At 42.9% G+C, this 15661-nt stretch overlaps 1 long non-coding RNA gene across 11 annotated transcripts in view; it reads left to right on the forward strand.

Moving 5' to 3' along the window:
* The first annotated feature begins 4437 nt into the window (after positions 1-4437).
* Positions 4438-15661, forward strand: part of LOC107079312 (uncharacterized) — a 90405-nt gene continuing 79181 nt past the window's right edge. For 3 of the 11 annotated variants that reach the window (XR_011182293.1, XR_011182297.1, XR_011182294.1), the window contains exon 1: positions 4438-4920. This is a non-coding gene — a long non-coding RNA (uncharacterized lncRNA). Of the gene's footprint in view, positions 4921-5763; positions 5946-15661 lie in introns of those variants that run through there. The other 8 variants (XR_001480267.2, XR_001480264.2, XR_001480262.2 and 5 more) reach the window with 6 other exon arrangements.

The following is a 15661-nucleotide window of genomic DNA, read 5'->3' on the forward strand; positions in this document are numbered from 1 at the left end:
TAAAATGACTATTCTGTTGTGTTCAGACAAACCTATGTCGCATAATATAGATGTACTAGAAAACTGAACTTTCAGTTCAAATGTCTGATGTCTTAATTTTATTATTAGTGTGTTAAAGTTGTCCAGGACCCTGCAGTGCACAAACCCTGTGAATAACACAATATGTAGTGCAAGTGGGCAAGGAATGTGAAATCTTTCAGTTTGTTTACTTCCCTTCTGCCTCTCTTTTCTAACTGTTTTGTAGGTGTGGAAGTTTCATTCTCTGAAAACCTTTTTATCTCGCCTCCCTGATTATGTCAGCTTAGCTTGTCTGAATGGGTAGGTCGGTGGTGTGGTGGTGATTATTATCATAAATGACAGGAACTAACCACACTATTTCAAAGACGATGTTTTTTGTAGTGACAAACACATTAACGTGAAGTGCAGTTTTATTTGTTAGGATCAGCACATATTTAGTTTTTACTAAATATGCCTGGCTCACAAAATAACATGCACCTGAGCTTTATGTGTTCTTATACTGACTATATACACTTAAAATACTTTTTAGAAATTTGTACTTCCCACAAAATACTAAAATGTTAGGGGATCCGATGAGGCTTATGAATCATTACTCTGAAAAAAACATCTGAATTCTACCTTGTCCTCAAACACATTTTGTTAGAAGGAAAGCTCAGAGGGTAAAAAGTTCCATTTTTAACTTGCTAGCCAGAAATAATAATGAGGGAAAATACCTGTATTCAATATGAAATGATTGGGATGTGCAACAAAGGTTTCAACATTGTGCTTGGCACCATGGCCCACAAAATAGTGTGCATCAGGACTTCACTTCAAGGCTCTGCAACAGAATGGCATGTCACTGAACTGGAACAGTGAACAGTCACAGTACTGGTCTAAGGGTATCTGCTAATATAGCCCCCGAAATTGAAAAATAATATCAATACTTGCCAGCTTTTAGATCTGATGACTGTTTCCCAGTTTCAGTGTTAAGTTTACACATTTTGGGACTCAAATTTGAATCTTTTTAACAATAGTGAAGCTGATGTTGTGTGACCATACTGAATATAAGTAAGGCTACAAATGTAAGGCTACTAGTTCATTGAGCTCAGGTGCCTAACACCTGTAATTTATAAGTAATCTTTTATGAAAACCTTTATCAAAAGCCTCCTGAATGTCTGAATGCACCACATCCTTTGCTTGATCAAAGAATTATAACCAATGATTTAAACAAGACCTATGTTTTATAAATCCCTTAGACATCCTAGGCCATTCACTGTTAACAGCATGGAGCTTTTTGGACCTAGTTACTCAAGGTAAAATGTTGTATATTTGTATATTTGAATAATAAAAAAAGGTTGAAGCCAAGGCAAATAAGTGCCTGGGAAGATTTACTGTACATGAGCAAATTGCATCTTTGTTTTTTGTAGGTATTTCTAGTCATACCTAGACATTGTACTATGGATGTGGAAATGCAATATGAATCACAGTGATGCAGTTAATCACCATACAGGCTTACTTTCAATTGTATTGAACCATCTGGCTGATTTTGAACATTGTTTTCTGGCATGACTGATTTTCTTCCACGCAGGCATTGTGCTGCTGCATCAGATGCTCCAAAGCGCCCACTCAGACCTTGTTTTGCACACTCGATATTACACTAAATGTAAACAGGGCTTGGAAGGCGAACAGTGACATCATTACTAGACCTTTGCATCGCCTCTATAAATCCTCAAAGATGTTCATGTACTAAAGGACACATATTGCTACCTTGAAAGGAGATAAATGCTCTTTACTTCGGTAGCTCAGCGCTGTCTGTTTTAATAATAATTGCTTACACTTATATAGCACTTTTCTGTCCACTCCACTCAAACTGCTCTACAGATAATTGGGACTCCCCTCCAACACCACCTGGAAGATGTGACAGCAGGCATAGTGGGCCAGTACACTCACAGACCACAGACCAGCTCTCAGTGGGGAGGAGAACAGAGTGATGAAGCCAGTTCAGAGATGGGGATTATTAGGAGGCCATGATTGGTAAAGGCCAGGGGGAAATTTGGCCAGGACACAGTGGTTACAGTTCCCTGTGGTTTTAATGACCACAGAAAATCAGAACCTCAGTTTTAAGTCTCATCTGAAGGACAGCAGCTTTTTACAGTATAGTTTCCCCATCACCATACTGGGGCATAAGCAGCCACGGAGACCATAGAGTGAGCACCCCCTACTGGCCCAACTAACACCTCTTCCAGCAGCAATCTTAGTTTTTCCCAGGAGGTCTCCCATCCAGGTACTGACCAGGCTCACACCTGCTGAGCTTCAGTGGGCTGCCAGCTGTGAGTTGCAGGGCAACATGGCTGCTGGCTGGCTTTGTTGGGAAGTCCTGTTCTGTCTTGACAAACTAATTCCATCTTGCCTGAAACTGAAGTGGAAGCTGTAACAGCTTCAGTAAACTAACCTCATCAGTGGCTCCCTGCAATCTGGTCAAAAGAAAATCTGAGAAGGACTCCCAAGTCAGTTTGCACAAATCCTGGAATGGACAGCGGTATCTCAGTTATGGTCTATCACCATTGAGCCTTTTCCAGCAAGGTTTTGACAGGAACATGGCACTAAAGCGACCCTTGTTCAGGCAGATAATGATGTCCTGATGGTTTCTGGCTCTAAGACACTCCATGTTCTCCTTCTGGATAGATACTGTCGATCACAGCATCCTGCTGGATCACATGGATGTTATTTAGGGAACACCAGGGCTCTTCTTCATTGGCTTGGCACCTCTTTGACTCTCAGAAGCCGGTTCAGATATCTTGGCTGATCTGTCTACAGTATGATATCACTCCACTTTATTCAACGTGTTCCACAACATTTACAGTACATGTAGCTTTCTCTAATTCCTTCCAGACGGCTCCCAGGTCCACTCAGCCTGCTGTCCAAATGAGTACAGGGGTAGTTAATCCTTCTGGGGGTCATAGGCCAGCTGGAGCATGATGCTGACCACATCACCTCCACCTCCAGTGTCAGATGGTTGAGAAAACTGGTGGCCCCATTCCCCCCATGGGCCTTTATGGCCTGAAAAGGGGACCCCACCTACCTACCATAGAGGACTATTTATATGTTTCTCCTGAAGACCTGGGGTATCCAAATCTACATTGAAAAAAACTGCAGTATGTCCAAATTTCAGCAGCGAGAATCCTGACCAGGTCTAGTGCAAGTGTTCACATTACTCCTATCCTGGAGTCCTTGCACTGGCTTCCTGACAAATTCTGTGTGGACTTTAAAATGTTCATGCTCACCTATCAGGCTCTGCATGGCTTGGCACCTCAGTACCTGTCTGAACTATTATCACCCTACTTCCCACCTCACAACCTTTGGTCTTCTAATTCTGGTCTCCCAACTGTCCCCCAAGCCCGTCTACACTCTAGGGGTGACAGACCCTTCTCCTGTTATGCCCCCAGGCTCTGGAACTCTCTCCCCAAGGATCTCAGAGAGTCACCCTCTCTAAACTCCTTCAAATCCAGACTCAAAACCTTCTTCTTTAGAAGAGCCTTTACTGAACTGGTTCCATTCTTCACCCCTCTGCTCCTATTTTACTTAGTTCCACCATCCACAGTCTCCTCTGTGTGTTGTAATTGTGTTTTATCTTGTGTATTCTTCTTATTTATTGTTGTTGTCATTCTGTAAAACACTTTGAGAAGCCGCCTTTTTATGCGCTATATAAAATAAATTGTATTATTATTATAACACATATAAGACTTTGAGTGGTGCAGCCAGGGTTCTGTTCAGGGGTTATTTATTGCGTGTAGTCCAGCTCCATAAGTCCAGGACCTTATCGCCCAAACAGAGACTCGGTGACTGAAGACATTTTTGAACTCGCTGTAACACCTATCTTTACACAAGAGCTTTTCATGTGTATTTCACTTCGAGCTCTTGTTTGACCAATTCAGTTTTTTTCTTTTACTTCACTTTTTTGCTTCTTTTGCATCTAGTTTGCTATCGTGTATTGGGCTTGTTCAGAAGGGCTCATAAACCAAACGGCATTTCTTATTATTTAGTCTATGTAGTCAAACCAAAAAAGGCTGCATGCAGTTTTAGACTGCGCCGAACTGCATTACCTGTCTCACAGTCTCTGGTGGCTCAGCGATACCTGCAGTACAGTATTTTGCAGTACTCAGCACTGATGTTAGCAGAGATGATTAATTTAATGGAAAAATGTGCACTGCGGGCGATCACATGATTCTAAGCAAGGAAGACTGATGTAAGTTTTTCCTTCCTACAGTGACATGGTTACATTTTTTCCAAGAGCTGACAACGCCGTCTGAAAAAAGTTTTAAAAAGTTTGCAGATTCCTACGCGGCACGCAGTCTCCGCGGCAGTCCCCATTTCTTTTTAAATAGGCTCATCCTTCGTTTTCAGTCTTTTTCTTCCTACCGAGGAATTGGCAACTGGTTGCTGGTCATATAATCGTCACACGAGCATTTAAGCACCTTTTGCGAACCTGTCTGTCTGGAACAAAGCACGAAAGCGTGAGGTGATCGCTTTTCAAGGGCGCCGCTGCGCTTTCGGAGCGCGGCAGTTACAGGAGCCCTGCCTGTGCTCTCTGCTTTGGGTGGGTGTGACCGCTTAGCGCAAACCCTTAAGGGGAAAGTCGTGGTTATACCATTGAAGGCTGTGAATGACTAGTGCTTAGAGAAAGCAGAACTCCGAGGGAATGACCAGCGAGAAAAACACCTCCTGACAGTAAGCTTCACAAAACCACTAAAATGTGCACGCCGAGAGTCTGTTAGAGCAGTGTGTATGCGTTCATGCCATTTCCTCTCGAGTTTATTCAACACTGCTCTGCACTATAAAATCAGATCCAACTACTGTTACCACAACCAGAGCTTACCCACCGGTATGAAGGGTGTAAACTTACGAACAGCAAGCAAATGCCTGGTAAGTAGAACTGTTTCTAGTCAATTTGGAAAAAAAAATTTTTTTTTTTAGAAAAGAAAGCGCTCGTATTAATTCGCTTTCAACTTGTGTTTCATGTTTGGAAGCTATGACTTCATTTGGCAGACTCAAAAACGTTGTCATAAATTTAAGAAATTAAATGGGTTAATTAAATGGGTCTCTTTTATATATAATATACTTGCAAATGAAGTCAAACGAGCCACGGGGTAACAGAAAGTATCTTTATTACACATAAATGGACTGGAATTCGCCATGGTATGAATATTTAGCTGTGGCTGTGTCCTGCTAATCTCGTAAAAAGATACCGACAGCGTGCATTTACAGGCAGGCCGACTTTAAATTTAAACTTTTGTTAAAAAAAAAAACGTCTGTTGGTCTGCTGGTTGATTCAAAGAGATTTATCGTAAGAGGAAGTGTGTGGTGGAGGCAGTGAGATAGTAAGTTGGGCTTCCTGTTCCTCTCCATCTATTTCATAGAAGAAACAGATCGCGCTGAATTGGCCAGACTGCCGAGTCACGCAGTTTCGTTTTGCCTGATGCTTTGCGGAGCGAAATATGTGGGTGTGTTCTAAATGTAGCACCTGCTGTACTGTATCTAGGGAGAAGCTGCAGTAAGTGCACTGCGGTTTGACGATTATACACGCCGAGCATGAAGCCGCTTCGCAGTGCGCCGGCTGCTCTTACGGCCGCGTCAAACGCCAGTGCAAAGCCTTGCGTCTTCTGGTTTAAACGCGGAGGCCTCAATTACGCAGCGCCTCAGCTCCTCACACCCCCCCGCTCCGCCCCTCTTTTTCTTTATAAAATCCCTTGCCTCGACTTTTAAAACGAAAGCAGGGGGTTGCAACTCGCTCCGACGGCGAGATGAAGGGCTGGTTCTCGGCGGAACAGGCAATGATTTCTTTCCACTTCGGCCACCTCTGCACGGCCCCGGGCTCCTCGCTCCTGCTGGGAGAGGGGGGAGAGCGCGTCTGGGGGTCGGGGGCCCCGCCTTTCTCTGCAGCTTCATGGGTGCGTGTAGTGAGAAGAACGTGTTTTGTAGTACCGAAACGGCGTGCGTTGAGATATCGCTTTAGTGCTGCTCAAAACAAGTACCTTCAGCCATAGGAGTAAGAGCGCAAGACGGCCAAAAAGGTACATGAACGGGAATCAAGAAGGTCCCGTCGCGGTACCCAATTTGACTGAATCTGAGGCGCTGCTTCGTGCGGGCTTGAAACACGTGTTGTAAATTGTAAGACGCAAGGAGACGGGGGCAAGCTTACTGTTAAGAAATCCGGCTCCAAACTTCTGATTTTCTGCTGTTACAGATTCACACTATCGGTATGACTTTAAAATGTAAGCGGGCAGCACCCGGCCTGCCTGTACAAGGTTCGCATACATTTACACTTAAAAGTGTACGTGAGTACAGCAGCTTTTATCAGATTCCGCTGCAGGTGTGAAAGACTACAAGTCAAAGTGACCCAGCTTGTTATATTGCGGTACAGGACTCTTAAGCCTGTGCTCCTGAAGCTGGTTGACTCACAGCTTAAATGCAACATGCAGTATGCAAAATTAACTGCGCCGTTTTTGATGCGTCGCGATTAGCACCGCTTGATTCAGTGTCTATATTTAGGTTCAGGCGAGGTGAGATGACTTGTGGAACATCCAGATCCTGCAGGTCTGTCCTGATCCATTCTAAAAACATGCAGATTTGAAAATTGATGGTGATGGTATATGGTCTACATTGCTTCTATATCAATATAAAAACAATTAAATACTACTGTATATTTACAATGCCTTATACACATATATACCCTTTCCTAACGTGTTCCATTTTGTTGAATTAAAAGTTTTGTCCAAACCTGCTCAGGCTCTGACAGGTTGCTTAGGAATTTTGGTACCAGTTGTTTTCTCTAGCAGACTGAAGTGGGTTTTCCCATGTTTTGCTCCATCCGTTTTCCCCTCAGTCTAGACAAGCTTCCCAGTCCCTTCCTTCCTGATGAGAAGCTGGACTATAACTTAATACTGTCAAGCTTTTGGTTGGCTGCTTGAATGGAGTTTACTGGGTGATGCATTGTTCTGGGTTTGTGCCAGACGTGGTGCTTGGAATTTAGACAAAAATATTTCAGTCTTGTCCTGTCTGACCGCAAAACCCTTTTCCACATGTTTGCAGTATCACTCCCATGCTGTGTTGGAGGTTTGAGGAGTGGTGCCCTTCTTGCTGTTCTGCCCTGCAGACCAGGCCCTGTGAAGTGACCGGGATAGTGCCGACCTATATGGACACATGCACAGTTGCTGCCCCTTTGGAAACAGCTCTTACAAAGTGTGCAGCAGTAGATCGCTTGTTCCCCTTTTAAAAATCCAAATAAACCGCTAATTTCTCAATGCAGATTAAACATTTTTTTTTCTTTGATTAGATTTGCAGCAGGCTGTTGCTGGGTGAACATTCATGCATGTTTTTCTCTGAGGCTAAGAGCTTTGGAAATGTCCCAGTGGATGTCAGGTAACCCCCAGGACCCGTGGAGTTCAGCACTCGCTGTATTTGGCCTGTTATCGAGAGCTGGCTTTACAGAATGAATTCTGAAACGTACCGCGTCATGCACACACTGAAGTAGCTGAAGCAGCAGTATAACTACCCTTTCCAATAGAAGTGAAAGAGTATGGATGTTGTGGACAGGGAAAGTGTTTGGCCTGGCATTCAAAGGTCTACTTCACCTGCATTTTGCTGCAATTACTGTACTCTAGACTAAAGAGGTGTATTCTTTCTTTGCAGTCACTTGCAACACTGAATCTGGTGTACTGCTGTTCTCCTTGCAAGATGTCTTAATACCTCATTCATTCTCTGGCCATCATGGTTGTTGACCATGGTGACGCACTGTTGCATTAAAAGCGTGATTTCAAAACTTACTTCTTGTATCTAAGAGGAAGGAAGTGATCAGGGGAAGTTTCATATAATTTAAGCAGCTGCAGACTTTAATTTGTTCTTGTGAATCTCTGTGTCTAGTGTGATGCTGTTCTCTGGTCATAAATCTTGAATCCAAGCTTGGATAATGGTGGTATTGTGTAGTACAGTGTCCAGTATGTTCCCCCTAATAAAACATAGTACTGATGATGAACAAATCCCTCTAGAATACAAAATAATGGCAAAACCTCTCTGCTTTGTGTGGCACTTAAGGCTTCTTTGCCTTATTTTGCATTAAATGTTTTTTTCCCCCAGGAAAATAAAAATGATGAAACAAAGCCTGACGCAGTGTTGCTTAACTTTAACAAGATCATTGATCTTTCCAAATTACTGCTGAGGAATAATAATTTAAAACCTGTCCTTGTAGGGGATCAAGTACAGTTGCTATCAACACAGAGGATTGTGGGAGTCTGAAACAAGCTGCCCATCCATGTTCAAGCCGATTCTCTTTTTCATATGAAACGGCTGGATAAAACCCTCAGATAGATCAGCTGTTAACTACCAAACAAGTTAGAGGAGCCCAGTGGCCTCTTCATTTGTAATCCTTCATTAGTTCAATGCTGTATACAGATTTCAATCTTTCACACCCATATTACAAGTAAGAGGTTTTGGACAACTGGATTTGGATGGGAACTCTTCTCCTTTTTACAAAAATTCCCCCTTTTACAACATCAGCTGCTTGCACACTGCTTTCATGGCACGCATGACTGATTTCTGCTCACCTGGATCCCCATAGGGAGCCTGCTTATTCAGAGCTGCTAGGATACAGCCATTATAGCATTACCCATTCATTTGGGCTAGATAGAGCGACCTCCTTTTGTTTGTGACTGCTGTTTTATTTCAGTCTTTATGCTTAATCTGTTTTTTTTTTCTGCTTAGTCTTTGTAAGCTTTTTTTTTTTCAAGTTGTGTTTTCTGGGATTCCCCATTGACACAATTTCATTCATGCAGTGTGCCCCATTCGAACACTCAGGTTCTGTTCATGACTGATTCTGTGAACATGGGGGTGCTTTCCACTGCTGTGTTTGATGCCTCTAAGAACTGCGATGTGACCTTTGATTAAAGGTGTTTGGGGCGGCGTTACTATAGCTGTTTTTTTTCTGTTTCTTGTAAATGCGTTTCTAAAATATCAAAATTAAGACTGCTGTCGGAAATCTTGAATTTGAGAATTTTTTTTTATAAACTCAGAAAGTATAAAACATACCACCCATAAAGAAGGCGACGAAAATGTAAAAAAAGTCCTGCAATATTGTGGCTTATTGTGAAAGAACATGTGCAGTACAGCAGCCAGACATGGTACTCGTATGAAACATGATCGCAGCACTACAGTAATGTACTGTAGCAATACTGATACATCCTGTATGATTGAGGTCCTCTAGTTTAGAATGCATGGATTTGGTGGTTTTAAATTGAAATTCTGGTAGCTTCTACTAGACTACCAGTGCAGATCTGCAGCTGGGCTGGACTACAGAGAGCCCTGCCTGCAAACACCTGCCCCCCCTCTGTTGTCTGAGCACATCTCCACCTGTCTTTTGACATCCAATTGACGTTTCTTTATTGCACAGGGCTGGCTGCACGTTTTTGTCAATGGACTGGCTAGCGTTGTGGCATGAGGTACAAAAGAAATCCTTTACGCACGTCATCAGACTTTGGTGTTTTGGGGGATGGACGTGTGATATCTGAGAAGAGTGCATTTGGGAGCTGGAAAAAAAAAAGAGCCCTTCTGTAGACAAAACATGTAAGTGATTGGTGACCCTAAAGCCGACAGAACCCTTTTTGACTGTTTTATGATTAACTGGAGAAATCGAATCATTCCTTTCAGGTTAAATATGCCAGATTTAACTATACACATGAGTAACAGACTTGTACAGTACTTGTTCTAAGAGTTACCTTAGGCTCTTATTTTGCACAGAAAGCGTTAAAATAAAAAAGGTGAGATTTTGCTGTAAAAATGTTCCTCTTTGCCCTGTGCCTGAATTTTACTCTTTAAATGAAAATCATTATGCTAAATTTCCACAAAGTTAGGCTTTCAGTGGCAGAGAAATTGTTTTTCTTTGATTTTGATTAAGAGAATGAAGTACAGCATAGCTCACCACAGCATAAGTATGTATTATTTTTTACATTACTGAAAACAATGTAGAAAACACTTGTGAAACACAAACAGCTTTTATGTGGTGCGCTACCATTCTGCTGCATGTTGTAGTGCATTTTATTATGAACCTTTTGATGCTCCTATCAGCAGCTTCCAGTAAATCCTGCTATTGAACTACAACGTCTTCATAAAGAACAGGAAGCGGTCGGCCTGAAACCTGCATTCATAAAAAAAAATTTGCTAGGTTTTAAAATAGCAAATGCAAATTGGCCGTTACAATGCGGCCTGATATGTTTTTGAATATTTTTACGGTTTTCCAACTCATTTGGAAAGCAGAATGAGTTGTTACGTCAGTAGTAGTGACTTCTACCAGTTAAGACGCTGTTAGTTCGCTAGAGGCAAAAGCACGCTGGTGCTAAAAATCTCGAAACGAGAAATTCGAATGGAAACTTGTAAACCTCAAAAGAGTGTGCGCTTCGATGCTGCATTTCATGCCATCCTAAATAAATGTTTTTTTTCTGCTCCCTGCTCCTGCGGACCCGACTTCTGAGCTAAAATCACTTCCTCCTAAAATGATTTCGAGGCTGCAACAGGTCTGTGGTTTAATCTGAAGCGTGTATCAGTATGCTTTTTTATAATGTGAGGTAGGGAGCCCGATGAATCATTCTGCACTTCAGTGTCTCAGGTCTATGAGGATAACGGTTACACAATGAAGTTATAGAAGATGTTTCTCTGCTCTTCCTTTTCCAGGGGGCAGATACCTGCTCCCCAGTGTAAACTAACTAGAGTAGATCCTCCCAGGGAAAATAAGGTTTATGGCAGATAGCCTAGCATGTAAAAGAGTGGTTTTAAATATGAAGTTACGACTCATCTGGGAAGCACGATGATTCACTACAGAAGTAACACAAAGCTGCCCAAGAGCAGCATGCTCTGAGTGAGCTGTGTTCACTGTATTTTGAAAAATGAAAGGTTTCTGTGAAAGCTGTACAAATACCTGACCGTAGGAATGAATGGTGGAAATTTGATAATATATCTGACGACATTTTAGGGTCTTGGTTCATACAAACCTTGTTGATTTAATGTCTTTCACTCAGAAGTGAAGTAATGAAATAATGAGAGACTAGGGAATTATCTGATGTGTGTTCACTGTGCCTTATTTCACTGTTCTAGACTTCCTTTCACTTAGGTCTTTTGTTTTTCTTAAGTCACAAGTGTCATGCTTTTTAAAAAAACGCTTAACACTAGTCCCATCTTTGAATCACTGGTATTGCGCATTAAGCCTGATTGACGTTAGCTGTAAACCTGGGTCAACCATGAGGTCTAGATGTTGTGAGCCTAAACAACTTTGGAATCAACAGTTTGTTTCATTCACTCAGCTACACAGTTTAGAGCTGCCAGTTCTTTAAGATTCAGCTCTATGGCTGTGGCCCCTTTACTGCACAGAGGAAATGAGGACCTGCAGACATGCTCCTCTGACACACCTGAGGGTCTTGCACTGCGTGCCCGACAGCACTTCACAGGAGAGGGAATTGCCAGTTTTAGGGGTGCCACGTCCATGGCTGACTTTACCGCAAGCCTGCAGGTAGGTGCCTAACCAGTCACATAAGGGTCCCTATACCCTGAGCTGCACCCCAAAACTGAACATGAAAACGTAGGTTACAGATGAGTAGCAGTCATTTAGCCCATTTTGTAGTTAGTAGTTGAGTGATTCAGGGTCTCATCTAGCCATTTCTTCAGAGAAGCCAAAGTACTGGCTTCAACCACATGGCCAAGTAGCTTGTTCTGTACCTTCACAACCCTTTGCATAAAGACGTGCCTCCTGATCTTGATTTTAAATGCACTTCCACATGGTTTCCACTTGTCCTCCTGTTCATGTTTCGCTGTTCATCTTGAAGACATCTGCTGAATGTTGGATACTTTTATCAGGTCCCCTCAGACAAGTCACAGTCTTGCAACGAGAGCGCAAGCTTCCCAACACCCACCTTGTCACCACATGGGAAATCCTGGGGACATGTGTGTTCTTCACTGGTCGAGCCCCCTCAGGGGATCTGGAGCTGGCCCTTGTGGGGCTGGGCTGACAGGAGCCGGGCTGGTTCCTGACCTCAGGGGCTTGCCAGGGTCCACCTCCTCCTGCAGTCCACACTATCCTGCCTGGAGAGTTTCTGAGGAAGAACAGCTGACATAGCTGAATGTGACAAGGGAGTGCATTAAGTTTCTTGGTCTCCCTGTGTAGTACAGGGCTATAACACACTGGGCAGGTATAAATAAGGAAAAAGATACTGCAGAGTAGATTGTGATACCTACATCCCTGCACTGTGGAAGTTTGTTGATGATTACAGCAACAGTTGTTTTTGAGTTTTTCTTCAAAGTTCTGATAATTTTCTATCATCAACTGCAGTTGTTTTCCTCTACCTGTCTAGCCATTGCCAATGGCTAAGTACCCCAGTGGTTTCCTTCTCAAGATATCCAGATTGGTGGTTTTGCTATGGCTGGTTTCTGATAGAATTCTTCATTTCTTTCATAGACAGGTCTCTAGTTTTCAGTTTGGTTTAGGCCTTATGACTGTTTTTAAGTCTAAATTCCACACTAAACATTTTCAGCTCTTCTCTGCGCAATAAATTCAAAAGGAAAAATGTAACGAATAAGCCAATTGTTGCAATACTGCAAAAATAGCAATTTTGATATAATTGTCCCACTACTTATGGAGGGTACTATATAGTAGACACTACAAAAAGCTAAAAGAAGCTTCTTTTGTTTTACATTGTGTGTCACAATATTTGGGTTCTGCAAGGTTGTGTCTAAAAAATACAAAGACACTGGGGAAGAACAGGGTGTGTAGCAAAGAACAAAATTGTGCATTATTCATCTGTTAAATCTTGTATGACTTATTGTGGTTCAGCTATATTTAGTAGGTGCACCACAGATTTATGCAGGGACTTGCAGACTTATTGAGGTGAGATTGACAGAACTGTCAGTCCTTAAAGAGGTAACTGAACCGGGTGCCCTTTCATTCAGACAATAAACAAATCAAGTACATAAAAATGCAAAATATGTGGTTTGATTGTTAAGGTAATGGTATTCTTGTTCTTTCTTTCTGTCCCCTTTAGCAGTGCTGCACATTCTAGCATCTGATGCTTTCTGTAGCATTCTGGCTAACGTAGCACTGTAACTTAATAGGTTCTCTAATCACAAAGGATCATGTTCACACATGCTTGCTTTCTGCAAGTTCATGAAACCAGCTAAAAATGTCACCAGCTCCCTGAAGATGTGTGAGGTCTGTAGTTCTCTCTTGTTCCCTTCTTGTCTTGTTCTGTACTTCAGCTTCCAGTCCACATTTCTGCTCATTAGATCTCTACTGATGGTTGAAAGGACTGCTAAGGATTTAGTAAAAATAGCCTTTTGTTTCCTCCTCTTCTCATCTCTAGTGGCATTAAAACCTTGAAGTTGAGAAAATTGCATTGGTTTGTAATCATGTACACTTTCTTTGTACTGGAATTGCATAGCCTCACAAGATAGCTGTTTGGCTTTTTTCATTGCTACAGTAGGTGAACAAATAAAGCTGTTCTGATCTTGGATGATACCGCCTGCTGTGTTAACTCATTATTAAAGACTGGCCAGAGAGCTCCAGTTTGCATGAAATTGGAAGAGTGCAAAGAAGGCCCAGCAGTTAGTGAGTCTGCAAGAATTGAGCAGAGATTGGTTTGAAAATCATTGTATAATATAAGAAATGGAGGTGGGGGGTGAGGGTTATAATCGGGCTGGCAAAATTCCTAACATACTACATAACAACAAACTAAAAAGGCTTTCCTGCTGTTTTGTGAACAGAAATGCTTCCCCCTGGAAAATTAGAAGCCAGTATGCAGGTTGTTCCCTTGATCAGTATAAATTGTTGGGTGCTCTTCACTTGTAATGCACACTAATGGGGTAGAATGACGAGGGAGAATTGCCTAGATTCTCATGCTTTAACAAGCAGGGCATTGAAGCTTAGCTATTGGACACCTTAGAGAGGCTATTCTGTATATTTTGATAGTTCTGGGAACTATTCATGGGACTATTGTAATGCAAAAGCTTGTATAACACGCTCACACACCTACAAGAACTGTAGATAGGTTATGAAGTCTATGGGGTTTGTTGCATACCTTGCCCATCTGCCTGTCTGTGGCTTTTTCTGGAACAGTGTAATCTAGCATCATCTTTGAAAGATCTAAGAAAACCACACATTCTGCGTGGTGGTTAGTACGCCACTATGGTGTACTACCGTCAGTACACACCACTGCTAGTACAGTCAGAGCAGTGCAGACAATGGTCATACTTATTCTTCCTCATCAAGCTCGTGTTTTTAATTCTTCAGATTTGGAATAGCCAGACGATTTCCTGTTTGTACACTCCCTATCTTGTCTACTGGCACTCAACACTTCTCGGCTTTCCACCAGTCCTACAGGGCCGCGCAGATGAAGACAGATCGATCACCTCTTCTGTCATCTGCTTGATCTCCCGTGCCGTGGAGCCCCCAGTGCTGACAACACAGCCAGGGGTGGCAAGAAAGGCTGGCATTTCTCTCTCCGGTGACTTCGCAAGTTCGCCGTCGCCTTGGGAGCTGAGAGAGCCCTTTGTGTATGTCGAGCCTGATGGCCAGGTCTGTGGTGTCCCCTTGGTAGCCTCTGGTCACAGTCAGCTCACAGCTGCTCGCTGAAGCAATCGGAAGCCTCTGGGGCCGTTTTCTCCTGCCTAAGGTAGCATGGCGATAGTTTGGGACAGTCGTTCGAGTTTCATACTGAATGTAAGGTATTTTGTTTTTGGATGGGTTTTTTTTTCCAGATCATGTCATGTTTATCTGGATGTGCAATTAATCTCTGTTACATCTTGGCACAGCAGTTGCCACATAGATGAGTGCAAGCTTTCTAAAAAGCGTTTTCCACGGTTCTTAAATGGGCTTAGCGCCATCTGCTGACAATGCAGAGAAGAACATACCTGTCTCTCCTTGCAGTCGTCTTATCGGAGAGGCGCCCTCGGTTTTCTAGCTCTAGCCCAGCGCACTGTCGTGTCTATTAATGTCACCAGTTGCTGTAGGGATATTAGGAACTTGCATCTCATTTGCCGTTTGCAATTGGAATAGATGAAGGAAAAATTGAAATGTGTATTTATTCTCACTCGACTCATCTGGTTGAACAAAGGATGAGTTTATCAACTGAAATGAGAAGGTGCCTGGCAAGCAGGGGGAGAGATGTAGAATATGAAACAAGCTGTCGATGCTGATACCATGAAATCAAGAAACAGCTGCATCCTTGATACTAGATACTGAAAAACCAGATGAGGTCCTCCTGTTCAGAACCGCTCCTATGTTCCTCTATGTTGTCATTAAAGGGTAGTTGATAAGCGGAACTTGGAGAACAAGGGTAAGTTATGTTTTGACATACAGAATCAATCCATTTGTCTGTTGCAGTCTATCATTGCCTGTTATTAATCTCGCAACAGCAAAAAGAGCTTTTCGAGCCTCCAGGTCCTCAGAAAGCAGGACTGTTTTGCCCTGCAGGGCCTCAGGCAGACGCTGCCGAATTACAGGCTGGATGGATGAGCACCTCCTCCCAGCCCTGGCAGCACCTGGCCGTCTGGGCCCCTCAGTGTAGGGGAAGGTGGTTGCACTGGACCAAAATTCAGGTGAGCAGTCTCTGGAGTGTAGGCCCCTGCATGACCC

This window comes from Lepisosteus oculatus, chromosome 17, assembly GCF_040954835.1.
Source record: "Lepisosteus oculatus isolate fLepOcu1 chromosome 17, fLepOcu1.hap2, whole genome shotgun sequence".
NCBI lineage: Eukaryota > Metazoa > Chordata > Actinopteri > Semionotiformes > Lepisosteidae > Lepisosteus > Lepisosteus oculatus.